The 23,331-nt window shown below is 39.8% G+C and overlaps 1 long non-coding RNA gene across 2 annotated transcripts; it reads left to right on the top strand.

Moving 5' to 3' along the window:
* The first annotated feature begins 13,663 nt into the window (after nucleotides 1–13,663).
* On the top strand, nucleotides 13,664–20,095 carry LOC111951666 (uncharacterized). 2 transcript variants are annotated; one of them, XR_011474057.1, is made up of 3 exons: nucleotides 13,709–13,850; nucleotides 16,038–19,024; nucleotides 20,025–20,095. It is a non-coding gene; the product is annotated as an uncharacterized lncRNA (long non-coding RNA). The 2 variants fall into 2 exon arrangements; XR_011474056.1 differs by lacking the exon at nucleotides 20,025–20,095 and having other exon boundaries at nucleotides 13,664–13,850; nucleotides 16,038–19,763.
* The last annotated feature ends 3,236 nt before the right edge of the window (nucleotides 20,096–23,331 follow it).

The raw sequence follows: 23,331 nt of genomic DNA, 5'->3' as shown, positions 1-23,331 counted from the left end.
ATGCTCAACAGCACCTCAAGAACCAAAAACTTACCGATCCCAGTTAACATGCTATCAAGCTCTTCATGCACAATATGATTTTTTGCACAATTTAAATAAGCATTGAAACCAGCAGACTATATGTCACCAATCTTGAATTTTCTATCAGGATGGTCACTCATTACCTTACACACTGATTATGTGTCGTTAATTGAATGATATTCTCCTCGTCTCAAATCAGTCGTCTGTCGACCGTTGAACATCAACAGACGGAGCGAAGCATATGAACCTAAAATATTACGTTGAGCTAACCACCTATATAAGATGTACAATATTAATTATCACGCAGAGAGTAAGAGAGACATTAATGCTCACACCAAGTCCAACACACCTACTAATCCCAATTTGTATTATAACGAATGCTTATCACTAAAAAAACATCTTAAGACAATATTCGACACTAATTTGACGAGGTATCGAATACAACCATAACTCTGGCATGGAATAGATACAAAGAGCACACTCGATGGTTCGTCCTGATGATAGGCGTCTTCCGCGCGCACCTTATTCAAGATCCAACAAAATGCTCGCAGAGCTTCCCACACACAAATAAAATCTGGCACTCATTTCACTTACAAATATGAAGTCCAATATCTCTACACTCCGTGAGTAGAGAGATAGCCTATACTATCCGAATTCAACCACCCTGAAGGCATCTTGAATTCTAACATAACTCAAGACACAGACAATCGTTATCAATCTAATACTGCGTCTAGTGCAGTCCGAACCTCTTTTTGTCTGCCTGTTATGACAGACAATCCATAGATGATGGAGAACATTTGTATGTCCACTTCAATCCCAAGAATTACTCAGGAAAATCTCTTTGTGTAATTTTGCCGTCCTCCGACTTAATGAATGAGTATGCCTCACAATCATATCTCTGCTAAAGTTTGTTCGTTGATGTCACCTGACACCCTGAGTACCCAAGTGCAATTCGATATACACATAATCCTAGACTAGAGAGTGCTTAACTAACATGATTACCACAAAAGCCCATAGTGGATTGTAATAACTTATATCATTCCTACTGTAATTCTCTTGTATAACATCCACTTATTACAACGTTGTGTCGCATGTGAGTAAATTCAAATAGTATTTCGGATAACATTATTGATCTGTAGTCCTTCCTGCAGTCCAGACTTAACCTGGAGTCCGAGCCTGTGCGAGTAGGTGATGTCTTAGGAATTATTGATCATCATTTCTAATGTAATATGTGAGTGAAATATAATGAACTGTAATATTACTATTATTCTTGTCCAAGGCCCGTATACAATGCCAATCTCGCACGTAGTTTTCTCAGCCCAACATTCCTTTGTAATGGATTTCATTCTCTCTCCGGTGCATAAAAGTGAAAAGATGTCAATGATTAGCTGTATGAGAAATTGCAATAGAGGTTCCTAAACATGTAAAAATTCTTGATTTTATTGCCCATTTCACAATTATTCATGTTAGGACGTGATTGTGCATAAGGTGGTCTCTTGACATTTAAGTCCATAAATCCAGTGTGGTCACTTGTAAGAAGGTGATACTACACTTAGATCCACTTCACACCAACATTAATGACAGTTTTTGCTTGTCTGATAAACCACACACAAAACACATGAGTGTACCCGATTCAGTTCCAGCTTTGCATAGTCAAAGGTTAGATCCATATATGAACTAACAAACACTTTATTGTGAACCCTAGTATCGAGTGTCTCCACATGACATACTTCCAAGGTTAATCAGTGAGAGAGTGACAATTTAAAAACCACCGTAAGTTCTAATATAAACGATGCAACATCTAGCTACCTCTATTAGAAAGTGCGTCAACCAGTTGTGAATGCCAGAAGCCTAAGATATAGCACATCTCTATAGTCTTGAGGCTCCTGATCGCCACTAAGATAGTGACTAGCCACTCTTGCATTCCAGACCGAAAACACTAGTTGACGACTACTTATCGTAGACCAAGCCCACATTGGCTACCGCGTTGCATATCCCTCGATATGCCCACTATAATTAGTGCGCACTACTTGACCAGAGCAGCGCCGCTGATGGTGTATCCCGCCACTATATTCAATCTATCTGAATCACACGAGATAAAGCTCCACAAATCCCTAACGAGTTATAACTCGCACCCTAAGCTTGAAGCGCCTTGTATGATACCGCGAGCCCATCTTCCTACGCCCAATGATTACTTTAGATGCCACACTCTGCACCAAAGCCCCTAATAGTAGTGCACCCCTGCCTCTCAAATGAAAGTAGATTACGTCAACCTATTGGAGGAACTAAGGCATGGGACTGTGAGGTTCCGCCTTGCCTGTCCAGGAACCACCTTATACACCAACCCGGATGTCACAGGACGAGAAGCCAAAAAACATCAGGGTATGGGACAACAACCACCCGATCCACATGTGAACCTGATTTGTAGACCCACGCTGAATCATGCGCAGACAAAGGGATGAGGATGCGAGGTACAGGTAATATCTAATGCGAAAAGATGTGTCGAACCAGAAGATGCACCCGTCGCACACAAACTACAGCTGGATTCTTATTCAAGTCTCGAACAAAGCACGTATCAGACTCCTAAACATATTTCAAGCCTACTATACTTCACTTAACATTTAACGAGTGCTCGCGCTGCGCCGAGACCTATCCTGGGAAGCTACCTAGAGTACTCCCGTGCATCGCGAGACACTTTCCTACCCCATATACTGGTAGAATCACACTTTTATTCGAATTTATATATTAAGTATACACTCATCACTCCATCTGCGAACTATATTATATAACTGATAGTGATTCCTACTCCTACTAATGTACGATGGTATCTATAATTCGAAATGATGGGAAATACCATGATAATATTATTGAAATAAAACTGACCAATCCTCGGTCGTGAAATAAGAGGAGGGTAGAAATACTCTGTCTATTTACGGATAAACATATCTTAAAGAATTCCTGATCTGCTTGGAGAAGGAACCAAATACCCTAGTTCTATGATTATGCTCGGAAAACTGCCCTGATCTGTGGAGAGTACAATACCTGTCTAGAATGAAAAACTCCCTGAGTAACCCTTCTTAATCTTTCTCTCAGTTTAATGATGCGGCTATGTTTACCTGAATGACTGTTTTTTCTAGAATTGCATTATGAGCAGACCAATATTATGCCTCGCTTGCTCCCGGCGCACTAGAACCCAGACAAAATAATAGGTAGGCCTGGACCACGCGTTATCAGCAGAGTATGAATATGAAATTGGGGGTGAGCCAGCGATATCCAAGAACTTATTAAAGCAAATAACAGCACCATTTAAACCTCTTCTCTAAAAGCTTACACATCTAGCAGACAAAGTTTTACTTGAACACCTAAAAATGTTCTCCAGTAGTAGGTTAAAATAAGAATAAGACATCAAACCACAGATAATTAAAAAGATGGCCCTATATTGTCTGTTGTCAGATTGCAGCGTAACTCATTAATTCGAATTAATGGGAGAATCTTTCTTTTTAAAACCAGCATTGCAGAGCTTACAATTTTGAATTTCCACCCCCCTGAAAAAGATAGAACAAAATATTACACAAATATTATGGCTGAACTCATTAACTGCCGTTGCTGGTTGGCCAACTGTAACAAATATCTCTGTGTATTTTATTGGGGAGAAAGATATTATACAAATTTGTTGCTAAATGATAGTGTAATTGTTGTAAATGTAGAGTTAGGTCTTCAATGAGAATTTTAATAATGTAAGATTTGTAAACTTCGGGTGAATGAATGTCTGTTTGGCCACCTCCAAGCAGTACAAACACCAGGATTGGTGATACAAGCAAAATTTTACCCCTAAAACATGGTAGTTTACGGGTAATTCCGATACTCCGCTGCGGTGCCTCTGCCAAGTATGTTATAAGGGAGTCACAACGGCAAGATTGTGGCAATTTTGATACCAATGTGCAAAATAAAAATAGGAAAAGTATGACCTAGAATTATCAATTTGAGGACAAGGATGTGTTGAGACAAACATGTGCCCTACCAGATAATGTGCAAAAATAGTCTGGGAAGAGATTTTTGAATGTAACCGATTCCATGGTAAAGGGGTGTATGGCAGTTTTAATAATGACAAACAAAGAAAGCAAGATTCATAGAACTTTATCGTGCTTTATAGGCTAAAATTTATTATGAAGAATTCTTGCCAAACAACAAAAATGTTTGAATATTTGGGCATAAAATCATCGAAGCTCTGCAGATGTTTGTGTTGTCGAGGGATATCAGAATCAATAAGACCATTAAATTTTGGTGTATTGCCTCAAATGGTAGCCTGTTTGCTCGAGTCTCAGAGTTTCAGGAATTCGTGCTAGAAAATTGCATAGCATTGATCTAAAATTGATCCCTAGTAAAATAGGTACTGCTGAGCGAAGATTTGAGTCAGAGACGGAGGGTCAGTCATTACTATATATTATTACTAGTGATACAGCTTGAGTACAAAGTATTGTATTCTTCAACACGCCAAAATTGTAGAATTCATTCGATTAGATGCACGATTGAAATTGACATCGTTAACCATCCAGAATCATACGTTGAATAGATAGTGTGTTGTCGTAGAAACACGAAGTGGACGTTGGCCAGCGAGAGATATGATGTGGCGAGTATCTGGGGGAAGTTGCTTGATATGGGAATGGAACAAGAGAGGACGGTTGGAGTTGCTAGTGTGAGAGAGAGAATGATGAGGTGCAAAGAGTAACACAAGTGCAGAACAGTAAGAACTATAATAATAGTGAATGTAGCATTTGACATGTACAACCAAGTGGCAGTGTTTTTACAAACGATATGATGCTGGTTTCCTGATGCACTGCTGCCGGTGCAGCGTGTGTTTTGTACACAATGCATATAACACCACACCTTCTCATTTCAGAATAAACCATCATTACAAGAAATCACACACTTGATACATGTAATAGTGTGGATCAACATGCACACAAAGCATATTAACAGTTGGCATTGCTGTTATGATTTCATGAGTTGTCCTTGAAATGTCGCTTTGTTTGAAATTGTAGTTATTATTATTATATTTTTTGTGCATTTGTCTTTGGTCCTTTCTTGTTCTTCCTGTCCTTTTATCCCTTTTTGTTCTCTTCATAGTTACTCTTGGTGGTTGTTTAGTGCATTGATTGGGGCGGTTCTTGGGTTGTTGATTGCATTGGGGGTTTTCTTGAGTTGTTGACTGCATTGGGGTCGCGGTTCTGGCTTGTTTGGTGCATATATGGATGGTTCTTTCGGTTGTTAATGTCATGTATGAAGAGGTGAATCTTGGATTGAGTTGGTGCATTTGGGGTTATAGGTGTACTTGGTTGTTGGTGAATTAAAGGGGTGTTTTAGTTTGTTGTTGGACATTGGGGATTGTTCTTGATGCGCGTGTGAGGGCGATTTTCATTTCTCTTGTGGCTGTTGGAGTTTTTGCTTCGCCGAAGTTGGAGGTCTGGGGAATGAATGATATTTATTTTTTCTTTTTTCTTCCGGGGACGCGCACTGTGGAGGGGGATCTGGAATTGACCTTGAGGGCAAAGCTCATTCGGGAAAACCTGTGGTTAGGCGGCCCGATGGAGATGGTTAGAGGACAGCTATTGGGGAACTGAGTGAGAGGAGTCTGAAGTATGGTTTTGAAGGACAGACATGATTGGGGAACTGTGGATATGCCCGATACTTAAAGAGGGTTCGGGTCCATCCACAAGATTAGCTGATCCCCCATGTATTAAAAGGGAAATCTATGACATTATATTTTATTATCACTATAACATGACACACGCACTCCTGCGGCACACACCTAAAAGGATGTCTCTGTTGCACCAGAAAGGAACTAATGACCATGAGTTTGATAGTGTCTAATGAAGATGCTGTTTATGTGAAGCCAATTCATGTCTCAATGGATGTTTAATAATTTCCCCTCCCTATTCGTTTATTTGTAATCAACCAAATTAAAATATATAAGTCCATGACAGGTTAAACAATCATTTTCCTGGCCCTCAACCAAACGCCAACGCTTAAACTAATCAGTCAATGATAAACAGTCATTAACGTGTCCCACGGACCGCACCCTCTATTAGTCAAGTGATAACAGATCATGGTGTCCCCACAGCACCTCAGGTGATTAGTCAATTGGATAACAACGTCTGATTTGTGTACCCACAGCCCCTCTATTAGTCAATGATAACAGTCATTGGTGAGGGTTACCCCACAGGCCGGCCTACTATTAAAGTCATATTGAACCAACCCAATCCATTAGGTGTGTTCCCTCATCACGGCGTCTTATGTAGGTACAGAATGCCATAAACATTGTCCATGGCGTCCAAAACAAGCCCCTCTATTAGTCAAATCGATAACACTAGTCATTTTGGATGACTCCATTCATCACCTGCTAATTAGTCCCACCCGTGAATAACGGCCAGCATTGCGTGCCCCACAAGCCGCGAGTCCTCCTTGCTGTGTGTCTAACCATGTATACTTGTAATCGTCAGGTCCCACCACTACACTCGACTGGCAGAGAAGGCGAGAAGGAAATCGGACCAATACGCGAGTGGTTTAGTGTTCATGATGAATATTTATATAAACGGAAACCAAAATTAGCTGAACACTGAAAACCCTACCACCCAACAAATAAAAACGATGATGCCAGGAAAAAACAGATACGGCCTATGAATACCGTGTGGGTGAAAACACAAACACCGCGAAAACAAAACGACCCAAAGCAAAACACACGTGAAAACCCAATTCTGTCCTATAGACCCAAATGATTTCTCGAATCAACAATATTGCCTAAGACTGAAGGTCAGCACTAACTGATTCCACACTCCTTAATAGCTTCTGAATATATCATTCAATCACAATGTGTCCTTACTCCCCCGAATCAGACAAAAAAATCAATTCGCCGAATCGAAATAGAAAGAATCAACCACAATCTAGAATCTCGAACTAAAACGTGTCACACAACTCACTGTATACTCTTTCCTCAGACTGATGATCACTCTACTGTGAAAAACACCCTTTCACTCCAAATCAACTATACCTTCCTTTTATGAAATCTGTCCCTCAATTATAGCGATTCACACATACCTAACAGACTAAGTTACCATGAGAGAACAGCACCAGTGCGACCTTACAAAGCGGTATCTAAACTGATTGCCCTACCAGAAGAAAGAACGTGAGCAGACTCGAGAAAACCTGCTCAATATGTCCCTCTCTAATGTGACTCTCTATAACAAACAATTATCTTCCATTTGGCACCTATCTCATTCGACTTTTCTCAATAAGCGCGTCGTGCCAATATTGTTATTGAAGTGAGATCGGAGAATAAAGAATAAATAGTCTGCAGAGCTGAGGACAGCTCTAACCACCGAAGTCAATTCCCATCAACCTATGTAAAGTTAGTGGCCGGAGTATCTGTTAATATAGCAGCTCTCTTTCCTGAATGATCAGCCAGATATCTCGCGACCTTGACATAAAAGGGAATAGATACATATGATAATAGTCCAGCATGATACAACGACCGATTAATTTCTAATTAATATAAATAAGTCAAGTTGTTTCAAAAGCGTAAAATTTGATAGTCTGATGTAACTGTAGATGCTACATGTGGACTCGGTCTAATTGTGACATCGTTATCGAAATGTCTCCCTCCCGTATGCCTAATTTACGACGATTGAAACCTCCCCAGCACTCCAAGATCTATGTCGTACTCCCTAATTATGCTTGCATGGGAGCCAACCGAAGAGAAGCTGCGCGAGACGGTAACCCCAACGTCCCCTCATAATATACCTCTTGAATGAAGTGAGCAAATCCTGAGAAGTTTCGCACCAATAGTGAACCTATGCAAGGACTTCCCCAAGGGTCCCTCACAACTATACTTCTGAGGTCCTGCCTGACAGCATGGGGGAGGAATACTACCTGTCCTCACGCTCAATAGGCACTAGGTACCTTCTAGATGATCTCTACTTCCCACCCTAGGTCTTCTTTTCTCTGCTCTCTCGCAGGATTGCCACAGTTTTAGTTGTTGACAGCTGCAGTCTACAGAGGTCTATCTGGCGAGACCTGAGAAGGCTCTATACTGCAGTCCTCAATAGACATACCGTGATGTATGCGTGCTAGAAGTGTACGTGGGACCTCAAGGATAGTGGGTTATCGTGAGCAGCATCTCACGGATCGACAGATGCAACTAATGCATCAGAAACAATAATAAATCTATTATCTACGCTCATGAGTAGATCCAACGAGACTACGACGATATGCAGACAACGCAATACCTAATCTAAACTACATCCACGTACAACAGCGCCATAGAGCCTAGAGTATCTTGTCGTCTATTCTATAACTATAGCTAGAATAACAGCTGAAACTCACTCCGAAGAGAGCGATATGTATCTGTATCAAAATTTCCTTCTTTCAAAAGTCTGGCCTCACATAGTGGTTTATACCACCGCGGATTTAACGAGTTAAATTGCCCTCTCCACCGACGTAGTCTGTATCTTATCCGCTGCATGATAAGCCTAGTATGATAAAGAGGCATGAACAAAGGTAATTCACAAAAATAATACTGAATAGGAAATCCGTTTATATACGATATTCACAAAGATTGCACTTGTGCACGTTCCCTAGTACCTGCTATTTTCCTATATGTTCTTGAGTGCACTATCGAAATATTGTGATGCTGTCTCTACGATGCGATGATCGTTGAGTAGCTCGGAGTGAGTTAATGCTATATGGTTGTGTTAGGTTGATATCTATAGTTTGTTGGGATTTATTGTCGTCTGGGCCTGTATCGAAGTTGCGCTCTAAAATCAGAGATGTCACAGCTGTGCAATCGTTGTCTCTGATTGCGAGACTAGTACATACTTCATTGAGCTGAGAGCTGGTTGTTTTTTTACTAACCGTGATCTCTATAATAGTTCTTGCGGATGCAGTGTCATTCCCGTGTAGTTGGTTTTTCTCAAGCTACACTTGGGTTACTCGTGTATCTTGGTTTCTGCACTTCCGTCTTGTGATTTTTTTTTTTATTTCAGTGTTATTCTAGTGGTGTTCTCTGATGTATAAGATCAAAGTCACAGATCATCTTCTACCTCTCCCACTCTTTCCACCCTCTCTATTCCCTCGAACACATCCTCAATCTACTCGCGTGACCTTGGTCCGATACCCTTCATCAGCCTTACGACTTCCGTGGTCCGAAGACGGCAGTGAACAGTGACTTACTACGGCGTCTACCAATATATAGGAAGCATCCACATCAGCTCTAGCGTAGTTTGTGGTCGTAGTGGTACACCAATGATTGAGAGCGTGCTTATAGTTATGTCTTAATTCGTAATAGAGCGAGCAATGTGGAGGACACGCAATAATAGACTGTGTGATCACTATATTGACAAAGTAGGAGGTGCATAATGTGCGGTAGACCCCATAAACGAACTATGTTATCATATCCAGCCATCTGAATTCCGAGGTAGCATATATAAGTGGACACGCAAGATGACTGTTATCAAATTGACTATATAGAGGGTCAAGGATTGGCACTCACCACGGATAGAACTAATTATCATTGAACCATGATAAATATGAGGGCTTTAGCTTGATGTGACACCATAATTGTATCGGTGTTCCAATCCCATTTTATCAGACACTAATAGAAGCTGATTGGTTGCTCCACTTACGCTAACGGACAATTAGTATGATTCATTTGCGCATCTATATAGAGAGCTGCTAGCAACAAACTAATGTACACTGTTCCCACCATCAGCTCCATCGCAGTCTGCGTCTGAGTGACTACATGAGTAGCGTACCGTCGCTATATATATATACAATTATCTTTACTAATTACTCTTTTCATTATACACAAAACACAAAGGAGGGGAAACATTAAAATATTAGAACATGAAGAAAAACAGATACAGCCATCAAGACCACTATCAAACATGTATCAGTCTTTCTGCAAACGAGAGACATTCCCTATATGTGTGAGGCGTGCGGTGTTGGCATGATACAGTGATGCTAAAAAGTATGTCATACTTTCCTTTTGATCTCTATATCACAATCTTTGAAACCCGAACCCTCGCAAAAGAGTCCCGCCACAGTTACCCCACATAGCTGTCTCAACCATTCCAGACCCCTCCCACCATATTCCACAAGCTGCCTCAACCATTCCAGACCCCTCACATGTCCACATACTGTCCTACCTACCGACCAACACTCCCACCACCCCGAGAGGAAAAAAAAGAAAAAATACAGATTCAAATCACAATTCCCCCCCCCATGCAACCAACAACCAAGAGAATGAACCCCACCCTCAAAACCCCCCAATGCACCCAACAACAATACACTAAACAGAGCATTGAAGAAGGCAAGAGTAGAAGGGGCGAAGACAAAAGAAAGAAGAAAGAAACAAAACCACTAACCCCCAATGCACCAACAAACCAAGAACCCCAATGCACCAACAACCAAAAGACACCCCCCTAATGCATCAACAACCAAGAACCCCATCACATGCACAACAAACAAGAACCCCCCAACATCAACAACCAACAAACCCCCATGTGCATCAACACAAGAACCCCCAATGCAATCAAACAACCAAGAAGAACTAAAGACGACAACAGGAAAAGACAGAAGAACACAGAAAACAACAATCGCCAAAAAAATAATAATAATAATAATACATTTCAAACAAAGGAACATCAAGGACAACTTGAAATCCATAACAGCATTTCCAACTGTATTATGTTGTGTTGCATCTGCTCACTATTACAGGTGAGGATGTGTGTGTTCTGTAGGTGTTTAGTTTGAATGAGATTGTGGATATGCATGTGTACAAACACCGGCACGGTCATCGTCTCAGCCAAACCAGCATTGTTGTAAAAAACACTGCCACGTTGGTGTGTCATTCAAATGTACTTTTATTATGTTTTATTTTGACTTTGTTCCTTTGGCACCATCATTCTCTCTCTTCACCACAGCAACTCCACTCCCACTTGTCTCAATTCCACATTACCAAACCCACAGCTTCCCCAAAACCATCCATCTATCTCTCTGGCCACCCACTTCGTGTTTCTACGCAACACATATCTTTAACTATTTACTTGATGTGAACGACAATCTTCAATCTTATCTAATCGAATAGAATCTACACTTCGTGTGAAATAAATACTTTTAACTAAGCGCATTAGTAAATTTCAGTAAATGACTGAACCCGGTCTCTCCAGATCTCCTACAGTACTATTTCTACGGTCGAATTGTTAGACAATGCTATAGATTCTTCAAGCCATTCCTTGAAACCTAGACCAGAAACAGCACTGAAGGCCAATACCAAAATAAATGTCTACTTGATTCTGGTATCCCACAACAAATCTGCAAGAGCATTCGGATGATTTTAGCCCCAATATTCAAACATTTTGTATGTTGCGCAAGAATTTTACGATAATAATTTTAGCAAAAGCACGAAGTCTTGAATCTTGCTATTGTTTTATATATTAACTCAGTTACACCCTTTACCATGGAATTCGGTACATCAACAAATCCTGCTTCCCCAACTATTTTTGCAATTCGTGTATGGCACAGTTGTCAACATCGCTGGTCCTCAAATGAAACTAGTAACTTTCCTATTTAACATTGTTATTCCCTCTTGCCAGTTTTATCCTGTTATATTTGGCAGACAGGACCAGTTCCAAACCTCCTCCATTTTGGTGCATTCAGGTAATGCTGTAATCAATTGGTTTAGCTCCGGATTGAAACAGACCTTCCCGTACAATATCTGATAACCCATGAAGAACATAACTACTGTATACCCATACCAATTTACAATATCATTTAAGAACAAAATAATCTTCCCATAAATACAGGTATTTTATCAACCAGCACATTTGAGTTCAGCCATAATATTTGTTGTAATATTTGTTCTATCTTTTCAGGGGGGTGAAATTAAAATTGTAGCTCTGCAATGCTGGTTTTAAAAAGAAAGATTCTCAATTAATTGAAAATGAGACACGGCAATCTGCACAAAGACAAAAAGGCCATTTTTAAACAATGGATGAGCTTTTCTTATTAATCTACTGGAGAACCATTTAGGGTTCAAGTAAAACTGTTGAATAAGTGAAGCTTTTAGAGAGAGGTTTAGGGCTGTTATATTTAATAATCTTAACCCACCCAATTCATATTCATTATATAGATAGTCACACTTTATTTTGTCTGGTTTAGCGTCCCAGATAAAGCGAGATATTTGTTGCTCATATGATTTGAAAAACAAGTCATCAGGAACAGCAGCATCATAAACTGAGAGAAGATTAAGGGGTTAATCAGGGCAGTTTTTCATTAATAGACAGGTATTTACCTCTCCACAGATCAGGGCAGTTTTCCATAAATAGACAGGTATTTTCCTCTCCACAGATCAGGGCAGTTTTCCATAAATAGACAGGTATTTACCTCTCCACAGACCAGGGCAGTTTTCCATAAATAGACAGGTATTTACCTCTCCACAGAACATTATATAAAGTGGCATTGTTTAAGTGACTAGTGATACATTTATTACATCAAATTATTAATTATTAATGTGGCTAGAGATTTGAGTCAGTATGTTGGCAGCAGCCACTCAATGTTAATAATGTCTGTTTAACAGTCTGATGACCTTGAGATAGAAGCTGTTTTTCAGTCTCTCGGTCCCAGCTTTGATGAACCTGTACCTGTACCCCTTCTTCTGGATGATAGCGGGGTAAACAGGCAGTGGCTCGGGTGGTTGTTGTCCATGATGATCTTTTTGGCCTTCCTGTGACATCGGGTGGTGTAGGTGTCCTGGAGGGCAGGAACTCAGTCTGCCTCCTCAAATTGCACTCTATACTGCATTACTATTGGCTCTGGTCAAGTAGTGCACTATATAGGGAATAGGGTGCCATAGGGCTCTGGTCAAGTAGGGCACTATATAGGGAATAGGGTGCCATAGGGCTCTGGTCAAGTAGTGCACTATATAGGGAATAGGGTGCCATAGGGCTCTGGTCAAGTAGTGCACTATTTCGGGAATAGGGTGCCACTTGGGACAGAGCCTCAGACTTGAATCACTGGTCCTGGAGACGGCTAGTTGTTCATACGGTGTTGTTTTTAATGATTAACCTTGAAATGCAGTGGACTGAATCAGGGTCACACAGTGTTTGTTGTTAATGATTAACCTTGAAATGCAGTGGACTGAATCAGGGTCACACAGTGTTTGTTGGAAGTCTTAAACAAATCTATTTTGAAACAAAGGTGTACACCTCACATACATGGTTATGGGCTTAAAAACAAGAAGACACCTTTACCATGTCAGATATGGATTTGAAATGGATTACATGTTGAGTTGCATCCCAATATGACACTTTATATACATCACAGAAGACTGAAATATAACAAAACCATTTGGCAGAGAAACACCGGATTTTCGGCCTAAAAAAATGTATTACGTTAATTATAAAATTATTAAAATGATGAATAACATTCCACCATGAGGCCACTAGGTAATCTGACTGCAGGAAAGGACTCCAGGTAATAATGATAAAATATGAATAACATTCCACCAAGGAAAGTGATAGCTACACAGTGATGTTATTATAAACCCCTGGCTTTTCTGGTAAACAGGTTAAACTGGTTTTCTGATGATGCTGACATGGGGTCAGTGCCACTAAACTTTAACAGAAATGATGGAATCCTTCATTAATCAGTAACAGAAATTACACAAAGGTTCCTGACATTGGGGAGGTGAATAAACCATTCCCATTGTTTCTGTCTCAGCACAAAGGAACATCTCACTGACTTGACATGTTCTGGTTTTGAATTCAGGCTGCAAGGTAAGAATCCTACCAGGGATTATTCATGTATGATTGTAATTTATTGGTGGGCTGGAAGACGCACTCTTGTCTTTTCTATTCCGAGGTTGTTTACTCGCAATATCAGATATTAAGATGTTTTTTATAACGCATGTATACTAAGGTTGAGGTTCTGACTTGTGATAATTTACCCGGGGTTCAATACCTGCTATAGTCACTATATTTTTGCTCTCCCAAAAGCAACACAGCCCTAATACGAGATATATAGCTAACATTAAAGTAATGAGTGACCATTGTAGAAAATCATGGGACATATAGTCTGTGGTTTCAATGCTATTTTATGTCAATCATATTGCTGCTTGTAGCCTGTAACTGATGCTTCGTGGTCTTATGCTTCCATCTATTGGAAATATTTAGCAATTAAAAGTTATTAATTCACGTACAGATATCTGTGAGGCAGCTGAAAAATAAAGTGTATTTTTCTCATTAATTCCTTAGATCAGTCTCAAACCTGCCCCACCTATCCCAAGCCAATTGCTGGACTTTCACATAGATGTTACTAGGTCAGCCAGTTCAAACCACATTTGAAAAACATGTCTTGTTTATCAAGTGTTCTGCCTTGCAATAATAAATATAATCAAATAACAAAACAAAAAAGCTAAATGCTTAGACAGGTTTTGATTAACAAAATAATCAAAACATTATTTCGTACTACAATTGTATTTACTAAGATCAAATTATTACTAAAATATTATTACTAAAATAGTTTCTAAAAGTGTTCTAGGCTACCCTACCCTAGAATCAGGGTTAGGGGTTAAGGCTAAAATAGGTCATACATAGGGTTAGAGTTTCCGTATCATCTGCTGATGTAAAAAGGGCTTTATAAATACATTTAATTGATTGTTAGGTTTAGGGTATTCAAGACAAAAAAAACTGTATGGGTTTATAGCTCTCTTGCTCCTCCCTGTGGCTTTCTGTGGGTACTACATAACTCATTCGCGACATTTGCAACTGCGTCAGATCTACAAATCAATGAGCTAGACCTGTCCATTTGGTTTGCAACTCAGTGAACCTGCGCAGCATTCGCTCAATTTGATGCCTATGAACAAAGATTCGATGCATATCAAATTACCCAGCAGCCATTTAGAAACAACAAGTAGTCAAAAAAGGGTTATTTCTTAATTAAAAAATGTCTTATGGCTTTTTAAATTGGCCACATCTTGAAAAAGAGGACAGGGACATGTTTTTTGTTTAGGTTGTATACCTTTTACTGAAAACAAATATGGTTAACTATGACCAGAAAATGTTTAACGTTTAGGACTGTGGGTCACCACAACATGTACCCAAGCGAACAGGGATAGCGCTCACAAACTAGTAGTAGTAATAAGTTACCTGAGTTAAGCCTACAAGGTGAACGTAGGCCGGTCTCAATGATAACAATATCGAAGCTGACATTGTGATGCAGAACATTGAGCTGGGAATAGAAAGTTCAGAAGGTGAGTTGGTGCTCAATAGAACTAATAGGAGCTGGCAAGGTGAAAAATTACCTTGAAATAAGGACAGTTTTCTTTAGCGATTATTCATAACTAGAGACATAAGATAGTGTTATAAGGTAATGTCATGAAACTGGGCTCCATGGCCGATGCATGAACTAGCTTTCATCAGAATTTTTCTTTTTTAATGTAATCTGTCCAGCCTACTTGAGGCGCCCTGAAAATAATATTCAAAAGTTTGGTCCTTGGACACAGAGGGGTTAAACACTAAAGTTACCGTCCATCTAGTGAAGAGAGGAGCACCCACGCATTTTATAGAGGGGCGGCTTTAGGGGGAACACAACAGTATCGTACCACATGCATCTGCAAGTTTTTGTCTATTCAGAAGTTGTAAGAAATTCCGCACTAATATTATAGTTCAAGCACAAAGAAGGAAATATAGAGGTGAGTAAAATTGTTAATATGTTGTATTTGTATTAAATGCATTACAATGTGATGTTGAATAAATCTGTGGTTACTTGTGAAGCAGTGCAATTAGTCAGTTTATATGGTGTATAGAAATGATTCGGTTTGTGATTGAAATGAATTCTTATTTAACATGCTATTGGGCTTGTGATATAGATATCAGATGGATTTCAGAAGTTGCCTGATGGCAATGGTATATCTAAAATTACCCAAATAGATACCTTTAATTATATATATTTTTCTTTGGCAGATATCAGCAAATCCCGGGAGGAACCACCGGTGCAGCCAATAATGAACATATACCCAAGAACTCTGATGGGGGACCGGAGGAGGAGCTTCAAGGCGGCCTGGTACCATATCCACCCCTGGCTTGAATATTTTTTTTAATCAGACTGTGTTTTGTTACGCCTGCAGGCATTTTAGCKCTCCCAAAGTCTCAGAGACTGTAGTTGATTCACATTTGGGTTTTAACAACTGGAAGAAGGCAACTTACAAAGAGGGGGATTTGCAGTTCCTGCAAGGTCTGAGCAGCACAAGGAAGCAATGATTACATGGAGAGACTATCAGAAGGCTGTAAAAAGTAATGCAACACTGATAAATGCCCAAAACAATGAACACAACAAACAGGTTCAAGAAAATCGGGACTATATTAAAACAATAGGTAAAGTACTACTACTTACAGCCACACAAAACATTGCACAAAGAGGGCACGATGAGTCTGCAGAGTCAGATAATAAAGGGAACGTCATGGCAATCCTAAAAAACAATAGCTAAGCATGACACAAGTGAAAAAAAGTTGACTTCCGTTCATAATGCAAAATATACAAGCAAAGGGATTCAGAATGAGTTGTTTGGCAGACATGGTTTGAACAAAAATGATAGAAGAAGTGAAAGACAATGAGGTCTTTAGCATAATGGCAGACGAAACAAAAGATGTAAAAAAAAAAGGAGCAGATATCTCTAGTACTCAGGTACTATTTCAGAGGAGCATGAGAGCGTTCTCCACTTTGAATCGGCTGATCGACTAGATGCAGCATGGCTTACTGACAAAATCAGACACATATTAGAAAGTCATAGTCTTGAATACAAAAACAACCTAGTAGGCCAAGCATATGACGGTGCTTCTGTTATGAGTGGCAAGCATTCAGGCGTCCAGGCACGCATTAAAGAACAAGCAAAGCCTTTTACATCCACTGCAGTGCACACTGTCTAAACTTAGTTTTAGTGGATACAGTCAAAGCTGTCCCTGAGGTAGGACAGTTCTTCTCCTTACTAGAAAGACTTTACGTCTTCACATCTGGGTCATATGTGCATCAAAAATGGCTTAGCATACAAAAAGAGATGTACCCAGGTGCACCTAGAGAGCTTCAGAGACTAAGTGACACTCGCTGGGCATGTCGATATATGGCTCTACATACTATTATGGATAGATTACCTGCCATTAAGCGAGTCCTGCAAGACATAGTCCAAGAACACAATGGTGAGAGATCTGTTGAGGCATGAGGTCGGCTTGCACAGATAGATGTACAATTCATTGTGTGCCTTGTTACACACCATAAAGTGTTTGTAGAAGAAACATTTCTATCAGATATGCTACAGTCTTCATCTCTTGACCTGTCAAAGGCTGTTGATTTAGTTGAAGCCTTAGTTCAAACTTTGAATGACTACAGGGATGAATCATTTTTTGATGACCTATGGAATGAAGTGTTGAACACAGCTGAGCAATGTGATACTGCAATACATCCCCCTACAAAACGACCAAAAAAGCTAAGCTCTCAATTTAATGGAGACTGTGTACTCAGTACAGTGGGTCAGAGGTCAGATTCAGAACAAGAAAAAGGCACTTTCGTACCGTTTTCTACCCTGCTCAATGAGCTTAACAGAAGGTTTCCTAGCAAAAACTGTGACATAATGAATGCCAAACTCTAAACCCTACCAGTGATGTGTTTCTCAAAGAGAAGTCACTGTTTCCATTTCCATGTATGAATCAAATATTGAGGACTTGGGGCATGAACTACATCAGTTCAGAAGAATTTAGAAGGGAAAATACAGAGTGGCATGCAGAGACCCTCCAGTGTAGTAGAGCTGGCATTATTCATTGAGCCTTATAAAGACGTTTTCTTTGAGCTCTTTAAACTGTGCAAGATAGCTGTTTCAATCCCTGTTAGTACTGCTTCTTGTGAACAGAGTTCTTCTGCGCTAAAGCTGGTTAAAATGTATCTCAGGTCCACAATGTCAGATGACAGATTAAGCAATTTAGGTGTATTAAGTATTGAGTCAAGGAGGGCAAAAGCCTTGAGTCTAGATGAATTTGCTGATCTTTTTGCAAAAAAAACACAAAAAACTGGAAAATACAGTTGATGTGACCTGATACTGAATATGTAATGCAAATGAAAAGTATAATGGAAATGCAAATAGAATAGGTCAAATAAATAGTTGAATGATTATGAACATGGTCTTTTGCCTGCTAATGGCTGCAATGCAGTGAAGAAAATGATATGACAACAATAACGTCTAATGTAACTGGCCCCTCTAACAGTACAACTGGCCCCAGGTTGCCCCCCCCCCAGTTGAAATGGTCTAGAACCGCCACTGAGAGGCAGCCAACATCTGTCAACGAGAGAGGGAGAAGCCCTCCACAGGATTTAACAGGCGGAAGAATCAACCGGGGAGCTCCATCGGTCCACAAGAAATGCAGGCAGTCGGTGATGATGTAGTGGTAGCTAGGATAACTAGGATGCTGCTGTTAGAGTAGCTTACCTAGCTGTACCGACTAGCTAGGATAACTGGGATGCTGCTGGTAGAGTAGCTAGCTAGCTTACCTAGCTGTACCGACTAGCTTGGATAACTAGGATGCTGCTGGTAGAGTAGCTAGCTAGCTTACCGAGCTGTACCGAATAGCTTGGCTAGCTAGCAGGTCTTTCGTCTGTCCCTCCTTTCGATGATGGTGAACCACAAAATGAAGCAAGGATAGAGAGTGAAAAGGATTTGGCCACACTCATACTGTCCCTGACCGTAAAGAAAAAAGCAAATTAAACAATAAACTTCGGTGTCTCAACACTGTAACAAACTCTGTCGTTGTTCCCCAAGATCACCTCAGCCCACTCTGCTCGTAACCAGACAATATCCTTGGCGCCACACCGTACGTGGACGCGGGCAGTTCTGTACGGGGACGCGGACAGTTCCAGAACGCGGACATGAGCAGTGCAACACAATCAACTAAACCCAGTCTTTACAGTGGGTTACATGAGTAATATTAATTTTGTATTATTATGTTAAACTAACATTCTACGTTTTTTTATCACAATATTTTGAGATCTGGGCCCATATCCACAAAGCTTCTCAATGTACAAAATTGGTCATATAAGTGCTGAGAATAAAGACATTTTACACTTATGGGTATAAATTAAAGCTATGCATGAAGTCTCTGGTCCCACCTAGTCAGCAGATATTCAGGACACCTCGTGAGCTGTCCTAAGTAGTTAAGAGTTCACAGCAGGTGTCTTGATAATACTATAGAATAATGCAGCGAGTCAGTGTGTCACGCCCTGGCCTTAGTATTCTTTGTTTTCTTTATTATTTTAGTTAGGTCAGGGTGTGACATGGGGAATGTTTGTGTTTTTTGTAGTGTCTAGGGTGGTTGTAAGGTTTGGGGGGTTTATTAGAGTAGTTGGGTTTATGTTTAGTATAGTAGTCTAGCTGTGTCTATGGTTGAGTGTAGGTATCTAGGAAAGTCTATGGTTGCCTGAATTGGGTCTCAATTAGAGACAGCTGGTTATTGTTGTCTCTGATTGGGAGCCATATTTAAGGTAACCATAGGCTTTAGCTGTTTGTGGGGAATTGTCTATGTTGAACGTTTGTAGCCTGTGTGTATGTGCACAACGTTTGTAGCGTCACGGTTGTTTTGTTTTTTGTATAGTATTTCGTTTCATGTTCATCTTCGTCGTTATAATAAAAGAAGATGGCTTATTTTCCACATGCTGCGTTTTGGTCCGTCTCTCCTCCACACGATCGTGACACAGTGGTTCCTGAGCCACATGTAATTGCATTGTAGTTAAATTATGTTTTTATATTTCTATATGATCAAGCCTTAAATAAAATAGACCTACATGAAACAGTATGTATTGTGCTTTTGGCAATGATTTATGTATAATAATTATGTATAAAGTGAGACCATGTATGTCTGCATAGCATTTTGTCTTCATTTTGGTAGATTAACTCATGCTTATTTCTGAAGATTAACTCAGGTTTTCGCCCAGCGGCTAAGGAGTTGGAGCTGTGGCGGGAGTATGACCTATGGCCGAAAGGTGGCAGGTTGAAATCCTGGGCCGGGCGCTGGGGGAAAAAAAGGGGGAATACTGTATATCTGACCACTGGAGGGATGCTGGGTTCACATCCTCAAAACATTAACCTTTTTTGATCAGAACTCTAGAGGTTTTTCTTCACTGAACCCAAAAATATATATAACTTTTAGTGGTTCCATATATTAAGGAAGTGATAGAAGCCTTTTTGGTTCTATAAGGAACCTTATTTTCTAAGAGTGTAAAATAAACATGTTTTTCTTTTGATTATTTAATTATCTACATCATGTTATTTCAAGTTGTCCCTTTGGAGCGCAACATCACATTGTTAAAAAATAATTCTAAATTGGGCAATTGAAGGCGTCTAGGGTGTAATATGTGTTTGATGAAAATTAACATTGTATGCAACGTCGTAGGCAACATTATTGGCAAGGGACTTGATGCCTGCTATTTAGAGTTGTTAAACGGGTGTGAAGAGTGTGTTGATATAACGGTAATATTGTCAAAATTCTGCTTGTAACAACGATCAGAAATGGTTAAAAAAGTGCTTTCTAATATATTAGGCAATAATTAAGAGTAGGCTAGGTGTTCGTGTTATGCAAAAATTGCAACGAGTACAGTCAGGGTGCCGTGGAACCCCTGCAGTAACTCCACAGACCCCGGATTGAGAACCCCTGCAGTACCTAAACAGACCCCGGATTGAGAACCCCTGCAGTACCTCCTCAGACCCCGGATTGAAAACCCTGATTTAGCAATGCTCTTATCCAGAAGAGATTACAAAGTGCATTCATCGTAAAAAACTCTTTATGGCTGCAGGAGGCAGTATTGAGTAGCTTGGATGAAAGTGCCCAGAGGTGCCAGAGTTAATCGGCCTGCTCCTCAATCCCAGTAATATATGTAGTTTATTAGTATTGGATAGAAACATCTCTGAAGTTTCTAAACTGTTTGAATGATGTCTGTGAGATAACAGAACTCATATGGCAGGCAAAAACCTGAGAAGAAATCCAAAACAGGAAGTGGAAAATCTGAGGTTAGTTGATTTCAACCAGCCCTTATTGAATACACAGTGGGATTTGGATCTGTTGCACTTGCTACGGTTTCCACTAGATGCAACAGTCTGTAGAACCTTGAATAAGGCTTCTACTGTGATGTGGAGCTGGATGGGGGCTGTTTGAGTCAGTGTCTGCGTAGTGGCCAGGGCTGGTCACGCGCATTTCACATGATAGCGACCTGCATTCCATTGCTTCTCTACAGACAAAGGAATTCTCCGGTTGGAACTTATTGATATTTATGATAAAACATCCTAAAGATTGATCTATACTAGTTGACAAGTTTCTTCGACCTGTAATATTAACTTTTGAAGGTTCGTCCGACTTTGGATGTTGTTAAACGTGCTAACAAAAGTAGCTACTTGGACATAAATAATGGACATTATCGAACAAAACATAGTTATTGTGGAACTAGGATTCTGGGAGTGCATTCTGTGCATTCTGATGAAGATCACCAAAGGTAGGGAATATTTATAATGTTATTTTTGATTTCTGTTGAATCCAACATGGCGGATAATTGTTATTTTTTTCTGAGCGCCGTCTCATATTATTGCGTGGTTTGCTTTTTCCGTAAAGTTTTTTGAAATCTGACACAGCGGTTGCATTAAGAACAAGTGTATCTTTAATTCTATGTAAAACATGTATCTTTCATCAAAGTTTATGATGAGTATTTATGTTATTTGACGTGGCTCTGCAATTTCTCAGGATATTTTGGAGGCATTTCTGAACATGGCGCCAATGTAAACTGAGGTTTTTGGATATAAATATTAACTTTATCGAACAAATCATATATGTATTGTAAAGCCTATTTGAAATCAGACACTTTGGTGGGATTAACAACAAGATCACCTTTAAAATGGTATAAGATACATGTTTGTTTGAGGAATTCTAATTATGAGATTTCTGTTTGAATTTGGCGCCCTGCACTTTCACTGGCTGTTGTCATATCATCCCGTTAATGGGATTGCAGCCATAAGAAGTTTTAAGATGGCTATTTATTTTGGAAATTAACATAATAAATTCTTCATAAAATTGTCATCTTACCTCTTAGCTTTGGTGTCATGTCCCCCAGAGAGATGCATTTTAGAGGCAGGGCCCCCCTCTTCTCTCTCTCCAGAGAGACTCATTTTAGAGCACTGTCCCCTATAAACAGAGATCCAGCATGTTGGTTGTGGTTAACACATTGACAACTAATTCTTGAATGTCAGTTGTTCTCATTTATTCATTATCTCTTTGAGAAATAACAGACATATCGAAACAGTCAGGTGATTTAATGCAATCACATGAACATGTAGTTGTGACATTTAATCTCCATGGTAACTGTCAATAATAATAATAAGTCACTGTTTGTTAAGGTAGTTATAGACAGTACAGCAACACAAGGCCATGTCTCACACTTATTTGTATTCACTAACAGTAGGCTATTTATTGTCTTTCAATCTGTTCTTTTCTAAACGTTTCTGAGAATGTAGACAGAAGGGCAAAAACGGACATGATTGATCTGAGGGGGAAATCTTTGATCCATTCAGAAAGGTTTTTTGCATCAAGTAAGAGATGTTATATTATGTAAAGTAGGCTAAGTTATAATGTGTAGTAGTGGTTTGTTAGTGATTTTCAGATAGAGGTCTATACCTCAGCTATAGCCTACATATAACAGATGACCAGCCTAAACCTGTTAAGGTCAGTTCACATAATGTTATAGGCCTACCAGTAGCAGGAGCCTAGGCCTGATATTTTTCACATTTCCATCAGAAACTATCAGGTTGGTCAGCATGATAAGTGATCATATATCAAACATACTCTGTCTATTGAATGTCTGACAACGACCTAACTTAGGCTGGACTGAGACTTAACTCAGGGGGTGGAGACTTAACTCAGGGGGTGGAGACTTAACTCATGTGGGTGGAGACTTAACTCCTGTGGGTGGAGACTTAACTCATGGGTTGGGATGCGTCAAAAATGTGATTCATTTTGCACAACATTGTATCTCGTTACATTTCGCAGCGCACTTGCTAAAGTTCAAAAACATCACCAAATAAATGAATGTAGGGTAGGCTCTACCATAATATACATACAATTATATTTATATATATATATCTTTTAAATGGCTGGAATGGCCAGTCTTTGCACTTCCTGGGCTTTTCTTTGTGATACTATTAGACTATGATAATACGTACGGATGAGAGCAGGCAGT

This window comes from Salvelinus sp. IW2-2015, linkage group LG25, assembly GCF_002910315.2.
Source record: "Salvelinus sp. IW2-2015 linkage group LG25, ASM291031v2, whole genome shotgun sequence".
Classification (NCBI taxonomy): domain Eukaryota; kingdom Metazoa; phylum Chordata; class Actinopteri; order Salmoniformes; family Salmonidae; genus Salvelinus; species Salvelinus sp. IW2-2015.
This window is presented reverse-complemented; position numbering and strand designations above follow the sequence as displayed.